Consider the following 7,433-nt stretch of genomic DNA (forward strand, 5'->3'; position numbering starts at 1 on the left):
TTTACCCCGCCATGTAGGCAGCCATACTCCGTTTCGAGGGTACACCACCAGATAACTCTACAGGTATGTCCCCACTATCTGGACCTGTTGATCGTGAGGTCACACACACACGCGGAACACCTGGCTGTCTCTCAGGAACCACAATGACGACATGCTGTGCCATCGTCAGCATACATCATCGGTGGACATGACGTATGGCTACGGAGCTCAAAGTCTGAAGCACGCAGCAGTTGCAGGCAGGGCAGGGGCGGACACAGCTCTGTGTCACCGATCTCCATCAGCTGCACAGCACTGGCGGCAGTCTCCCTCAAATGGCTTCACTGTATCGTTGTGGCACAGCGGCCACTTCACCAGCAGCATCAGTCTCAAACTGCCAAGGCTGAAGGGTTTTCCATTTGGAATGACCCTGAGGTTATATTTGTACCTCGTTGTACCACGAAACATTACCAACAACGTAAACTCTTTGGGGTTATTTCTGTGTTTGATTTGTTTGGGTTTTTACCCCCATCTTGTTTTGGCTACATCGTCTGACAGCCTTTATGTTCCATACAGACTGGGCTGACTGTACGAGTTGAAGTGACGCCACAACCCTATGGCTGAAACGAGTCGTGTGTCGGCCCCTTAATTCAGTCACTGAACGTTCCCGTTAAAAGCCCGAGAGGCAGTGGAGGCCGCCACCACTCCGGTAGACGACTGTTCTGAAAGAAGATGGCGCTGAAGACCTGTGTGGCTGCTTTGCTGGCCTTGATGTTTGTCATGGCTACAGTCCATACACAGCAGACCGGGTGAGTCAGTCAGTCAGTCACTTAGTTACTTAGTTAGCTATCAATTATACTGGCTTATTTTTAATTTAAAAATATTTTCTTTCTTTGATTATTGCAGTATGTTATCATTTATTTATTCATTTGTTTATTGTATTACAATGTTTCAGTATTTACTTTTGTACTTGTTCATTTGTTAATCCATTCTTGTAACAGTATGTTTGTTTGTTTGTTTATTCATTAGCTGTATAAGAATATTTGTCGACTTCTGTTGTTAAATGAAGATATTACAATACATTGTTGTTTGAGCGATTAAAATTTATTTCAATTACCTTTGATTTCCTTTGAAACAATCACCCTCGATAATTCTCCATATCTTCCCATGCCTCTCTCCATCTCTCTCTCTCTCTCTCTCTCTCCCTCTCTCTCTGTCCAAGTTTCCATGTGGATCTGCAAAGCGCAAAGAGCTTGCATCTGTTTGTATCATAGTGATATATATATATATATATATATATATATATATATATAGAGAGAGAGAGAGAGAGAGAGAGAGAGAGTTATATGGTTATGTATTGTATTGTACTGTATTGCTCATTTGTCACAACATATTTCTCTGTGTGAAGTTAGGGCTGCTGTCCCCAGGGAGGGCGTGTCGCTACAATGAGGGCACCACTTCTTTTTTTCTTTCTTTTTTTTTCATGCTAACGTATTTGCTTTCCTATCCAAGTCAATTTTTCTTTGGAATTTTGCCAGGGACATCCCTTTTGTGCCGTGGATTCTTTTACGTGCGCTAAGTGCATTCTGCACACAGGACCTTGCTTTATCGTCTCATCCAAATTACTAGCGTCCAGACAACCACACAAGGTCCAGTGAAAGGAGAGAGGATTAAACCAGTTCGCTCTGATTCTCTCGCGTCCCAGGTAGAGCCATAACCACTAGGCCACCACTTCAAGAGTTTTGTTAACATAGTAGTAAGAAGTTACACCCCGCCGACACACACACACACACACACACACACACACACACACGCACACTCCCTTCTTCTCCCACTTACCCCACCCCTTTTTTTGTCATCTAATATCACCACTGAGTAGACTACTACTACTACTACCACCACCACCACCACTACTTCTGCTACTACAACAGAGAGAGAGACACACACAACATAACGTGAAACTGGACATTTTCTTACAGACATGTGTGCTCTCGCCAAGTGGCCAAGTACAAATCCACAAAGGCCCGTGGAGATTGGAGATCGTGGACTTTGTGAGTTAGCGTGTGTGTGTTTGTGTATTTTCTGCGCGCGCGGACACACACAAATACACACACACACAGACGGACAGACACACACACGCATGCACGCACGTACGCAAGCGCGCGCGCGCACACACACACACACACAAACAAACAAACACACTATTCATAGCATGAATAAAACGCAGTTTGGGCGGATAGATCTATTGTCGTACCACTTAGATGATGAATGTGCCTTCAGAGGTTTGGAGGCTGTGGAAGTGGAGAGTCTGGTTTTAATGGAAGGCTGTTGTAGTTTCAGTTTCAGCTTCTGAAGGAGGCAAATCCATATAGGCTACACCACATCTGCTCGGCAGATGCCTGACAGCAGCATAACCCATCGCACTTGTCAGGCCTTGAGTGCATGCCTATATATTTGTGTAGCTATCAGAGAGGATTTCGTTTTACTTAATTTTGCCAGAGAATAACACTCTCGTTGACATGGGTTCTTTTTTTAGTGCGCCAAGTGCATGCTGCACACAGGAGCTCGGTTTATCGTATCATCCGAAAGAATAGACGATGAGTTTGATTTTTCAGTCAAACTTGGGAGAAAGGGCGAGAGCGGGATTCGAACCCACACCCTCACGGACTCTCTGTATTGGTAGCTGAGTGTCTTCCATTCTGCCACCTTTCTCCTTAGGCTATTGTAAACATGTATAACAAATGAAGATGCTGATAATGTAATGTACTGGATGTCTATAATGATGACAAGAGCGACTAATTGATAAGCCCAGAACAGAGCTCTCCTCATCTCTTTTCCAAACAGGCACAGTGAAGGGGTCAGAAAAAGACGTGTGATTTACTCCATAAAGAGGGAGATCTGCTGACCTGGGTGGACACACAACGGAGGTTACAACTGTAGCCAGCGTGAGTCTGACTGACCATCTTCCTACATTTAAAGTAATGTAATGTAACGTAATGAAATGTAATATCGCGTCGTGTGATGTGTAATATAATTTTAACAGAACATGTGATTTTTGTCGCGTGATATAATTGTAAAAATGCAAACAGAATACATAATTGTGATAAATCATGCGAGTGAGTGAGTGAGTAAGCGAGTGTGTGTGTGTGTGTGTGTGTGTGTGTGTGTGTGTGTGTGCTTCTGGTGTCCATGACACTGCCTTTATCCCAGCGGTAGGGGGCAGGGATCCTGATTTTTCATTCTGTTTTCCCATATGTTTATTCATCATGCCATACAGAAATACCTGTCTACCATGAATGAATTATGGTATCAATTTACCAAGGTATGGTAATAAAGTACTGTTTTTATGTCGCGAAAACGTGTCATAAGTGAAATATTTTTTGTCTAGAATCAGGTGTAAAGCTTCATATTGTATTTCTTATCCTTCTACTGTCAAAAAATGCTGCTTTAAATATCTGAGCACTGCAGTACTCATCCAAACCCCATAATGCTTAAGTGGCCTCACCGCAGTTTACAGCAACGTTTCTTTTGGTAAAACAAAGCTTCGTCAAGAATGCTTCAGGTGGCCATATACCCCCACTTACATACGGGTTTTCACTGTATCTGTTAATATATATTTTGGTCAGTTTTTATGTCCATAATTACCTGTATCACGTAATGTCAGCGTCTTGAAGAATCCAGACTGCGTTACTCTTATGAGCTTTCCAAGAGCACCAAGGAAAGAACAAATTAACTAAAACAGATCTTTCTTTCTTTCCCACGCCCGACATTCCGAGTCCACCATGTACAGACACACCCATGTTCGTCTGTCACAGTCCCAGCATCAGCGGTCAACAAGGAACCATCGACGTTAGGTTGCCAGGACACACACCAGAGGAGACCCTGCATTGTTGCTGAATCACTTTGGGGGGTGTTCAGCACTGTCCGTTTTGATTCAACGTAGTGAGGACACCACCAACCAAGCCCCTTACTGACGACCAGAATCATTTAGTCACGGAGCCAGACTGAGTGAGCATCCCCCACAGAAAGGAGACCGTCACCACATCCCTTCAACGACTTGGACAGTCCACCATGAATCTGCCGACACCAAGACCTTGACAGGACTCACCCCAGGCACGGAAGTAGAGAGGGGTTGAAACCGAGGTCACCATGATAGGAGGGCATGAAAGGCCACAGAATGTGCCAGCCATTTTTATCTTGAAGATGGAGGAGGAGGATAACGATGCTGTGACGGAAGTCCATTTTAGGTTTGGGACCACGTGATCGTGACAATACTATTCTAAAAGTAATCTGAAAACACATAAACATAGTCATGCTCTGAATGTCGAAGAATAAACAATGACTGCCCTTTCTGTCCTGGTGAAAAAGAAGATAAAAACACACAGTGTTTTAGGCGCCACAAATACGATCTGATCAGACCAGATATGATGAAAAACATACCGCACTGTGCTGAGCAGTCCCAGTTCACAGGGTTGATGGGAGGTCAAAATGCAGGAACAGCTAGATAAATTGCATGGTTTTTACATAGAGCTTTTCATATTATCAGGAACACCTATACGGTTTGAACACAAAGGGAATTGTTGAATAGATTAATGTCACCTTTGAAACATAATCGTTATGAAACAACTTCAAAAACGTATTGAAAACTACCAACAGGTTATCATGTTTTCATTGTCATATTCATGACCAAGTGTTGAATGTCCCTCCTGAAGGGGATTTTCAGCTGTTCAGCAGAGATATCTTAAACACTGCCATCAAAAGCAACAGAAGATGGAAGACTTTTGAAAGAAAGCGTGTTCATCATCTGAATTAATCCTTGCAACAGAAGATGGAAGGCTTTGGAGAGCGTGTTCTTCGTCTGAATTAATCCTTTATTTCTTTCAGGTCCAACAGGTGGATGCAACCATATTTCCAAATGATTTATTTAACGTCGTCTGGAAAGCTTTTTACGCAAATCTCCATAATTCGACCAGATTTACGAAATCATGTACTGGACAGCTGTTGTCTTGCATAAAATAGTCAGCCGAAACAGAAAGATAGAAAGAGGAGTTGAATCGTCATTGTAATTGCCCACATTGTTTCGGAAGCCAGTATCACACACACAACAAGAGAGGCAAGGCCTTCAAAACTCACTTGTGATACACTTAAAAAAAAAAATCTAATCGTTAAAATGTGTTTTGTATTTGTTATTATAAAACTTCGGGTTAAAAGAAAAAAAAAATCTAATCGTTAAAATGTGTTCTGTATTTGTTATTATAAAGCTTCTGGTTAAAAGAAAAAGAAAAAAAGAAAAAAAAGTCCTAACGGCAGATTCGACCCCCCCACCCCCCTGTTCGGATGAGAAGAAACTGTCTTATCCATAACACTATCGTGGCTTCTTAACTGACGTTCAAAAATATAGTATTCAAACATGCTTTTTTAAAGGGCGATAAATCGATTGCGGTATTCGCAGTGAGAACGCTGTTTAAATCATATTATTCTGGTGTATCTTGGGCATTCAAAAAATCTTTAAGGGCAATTAAAAATTCTTTTTAAGTCCGCGGTAAAGGAGACGTGGCTATCGCCGCAATCACACTGCAACATTTAGCCGTTTTCTCTGGATCTAGATAGATGTTCAAGTTTAGTTACACTCAGTTGACACGGTCGATTCAATTTCTCTTTTATGTTCATTCTAGTTTTATAGTTTTAAAGTTGATATGAAAATTGATTATTTTGTTAAACTAATAACATGAAGAGCCAAGTATAAGTACTTCTAAACGTCATATGAAGTGAAAAAGACTTCATTTTGAGAAAAGTCAAAACTGGAAATTTTTGCGTTTCATCAAATTGATATTAACTCTCATGGTTTATTATTTTTAACTGTGAATTCCGACTGATTCTTAGGATATTTTTATGGCAGTTTGGGGCATAATCCAGTAAGTGATGCGGCGTTCACAAATCGTTCCATAACTTCCATGCTTAGCAAAAGAAGTTCCTGTTTGAACAAAAAATGATAAAAATGACTGCTCATGTTGTTGTGTCAAAATATCAGATCAAAGTGCCAAGTTCAGAGAATAAAAAAAACAAACACACACACACACACACACACACACACACACACACACACACACACACACACACACACACACACAAACAAACAAACAAAAAAAAACCCACAGTAATTTCAGTTTGCATACAATTTGGCTTCTTATTTTATTTTATGTGTGCCCATTCCAGAAGTGCAATATTGTTTTAAACAAGATGATGGAAAGAACTGAATTTTTCCTATTTTTATGCCAAATTTGGTGTCAACTGACAATGTATTTGCAGAGAAAATGGCAATGTTAAAGTTTACCACGGACACACAGACACACACACACACACACACACACACACACACACACACACACACACACACACACAGACAACCTAACACCGGGTCAAAAAAGGCATCAGCCAAACTATTGTTGTAAATACAGCTGTAAATGGCAGACCTTGAATGACTGACTTTGTTTTGAACTGGTCTTTTTGATGCTGCTTTTCCTGAGCTTTTAACACGACATGGGTTTTTCAAGTCAGCTGGGTCATGAGGGTCATGACCCTGAAGCTGTGTAGCTCTGTCCTACAAAGAGCACCAGCAGCTATGGAACCTGTTTCATTGAACTTCAAATATATCTAGCTATGCATTGCTGTTTGTTGTCAAATATTCACCTGTCTTAATCTCGTACCGACAATTTGCTGTGTTTCAGGAGGTGGTTCCCGTCTGACTGCCATTCATCTTAAGTTGTCCGAGAACATGGAACCTTGTACCTGTGTTACTGCTGTCAACACCACCTGTCCTCAGTTTCCACTCCAATGACTTCAGCTTCTGTCACCTGTCTTCGGCCATTAAGGATTCAAGCTTGTTCAACTAAGTCTTCAGTCTCTGTAGGAATATTGCGTGTCCTATGTTCCTCCGAACGCCTTGGCTGCTAGAATGTGTGCTGTGTTTGATGCTTTGTGCACAGGCTGAGAACTCACTGCCTAGTGTTGCTATCCAGGCAGATTTGCCTGCAGCCAGTCTTTCAGATTATTCTCTCTTGTCTCCCTTTCTCTCAGTGTCTCTATCCATCTGTTTAGCTATCTGTCTTTCTCTCTGTCCCTGTCTCTCCCCCTCCTTCTTCTGTTCGAATTAAATGCATAGTTTTGTGTTTACAACGGATGAGGACGGGATATAATAAAGTGTGTACAACTGCAAACCTATTTTGTTGTATTTGTATTTCTCTTTTTATCACAACAGATTTCTCTGTGTGAAATTCGGGCTGCTCTCCCCTGGGAGAGCGCGTCGCTACACTACAGCGCCACCCATTTTTTAAAATATTTTTTCCTGCATGCAGTTTTATTTGTTTTTCCTATCGAAGTGGATTTTTCTATAGAATTTTGCCAGGTACAAACCTTTTGTTTCCGTGGCTTCTTTTACGTGCACGCTGCACACGGGA

The 7,433-nt window shown here is 41.6% G+C and overlaps 1 long non-coding RNA gene across 1 annotated transcript; it reads left to right on the forward strand.

Moving 5' to 3' along the window:
• The first annotated feature begins 644 nt into the window (after positions 1–644).
• On the forward strand, positions 645–7,193 carry LOC143278122 (uncharacterized). Its single transcript, XR_013053838.1, has 4 exons — positions 645–785; positions 1,956–2,027; positions 2,821–2,921; positions 6,705–7,193. It is a non-coding gene; the product is annotated as an uncharacterized LOC143278122 (long non-coding RNA).
• The last annotated feature ends 240 nt before the right edge of the window (positions 7,194–7,433 follow it).

Source organism: Babylonia areolata, chromosome 35, assembly GCF_041734735.1.
Source record: "Babylonia areolata isolate BAREFJ2019XMU chromosome 35, ASM4173473v1, whole genome shotgun sequence".
Lineage (NCBI taxonomy): Eukaryota > Metazoa > Mollusca > Gastropoda > Neogastropoda > Buccinidae > Babylonia > Babylonia areolata.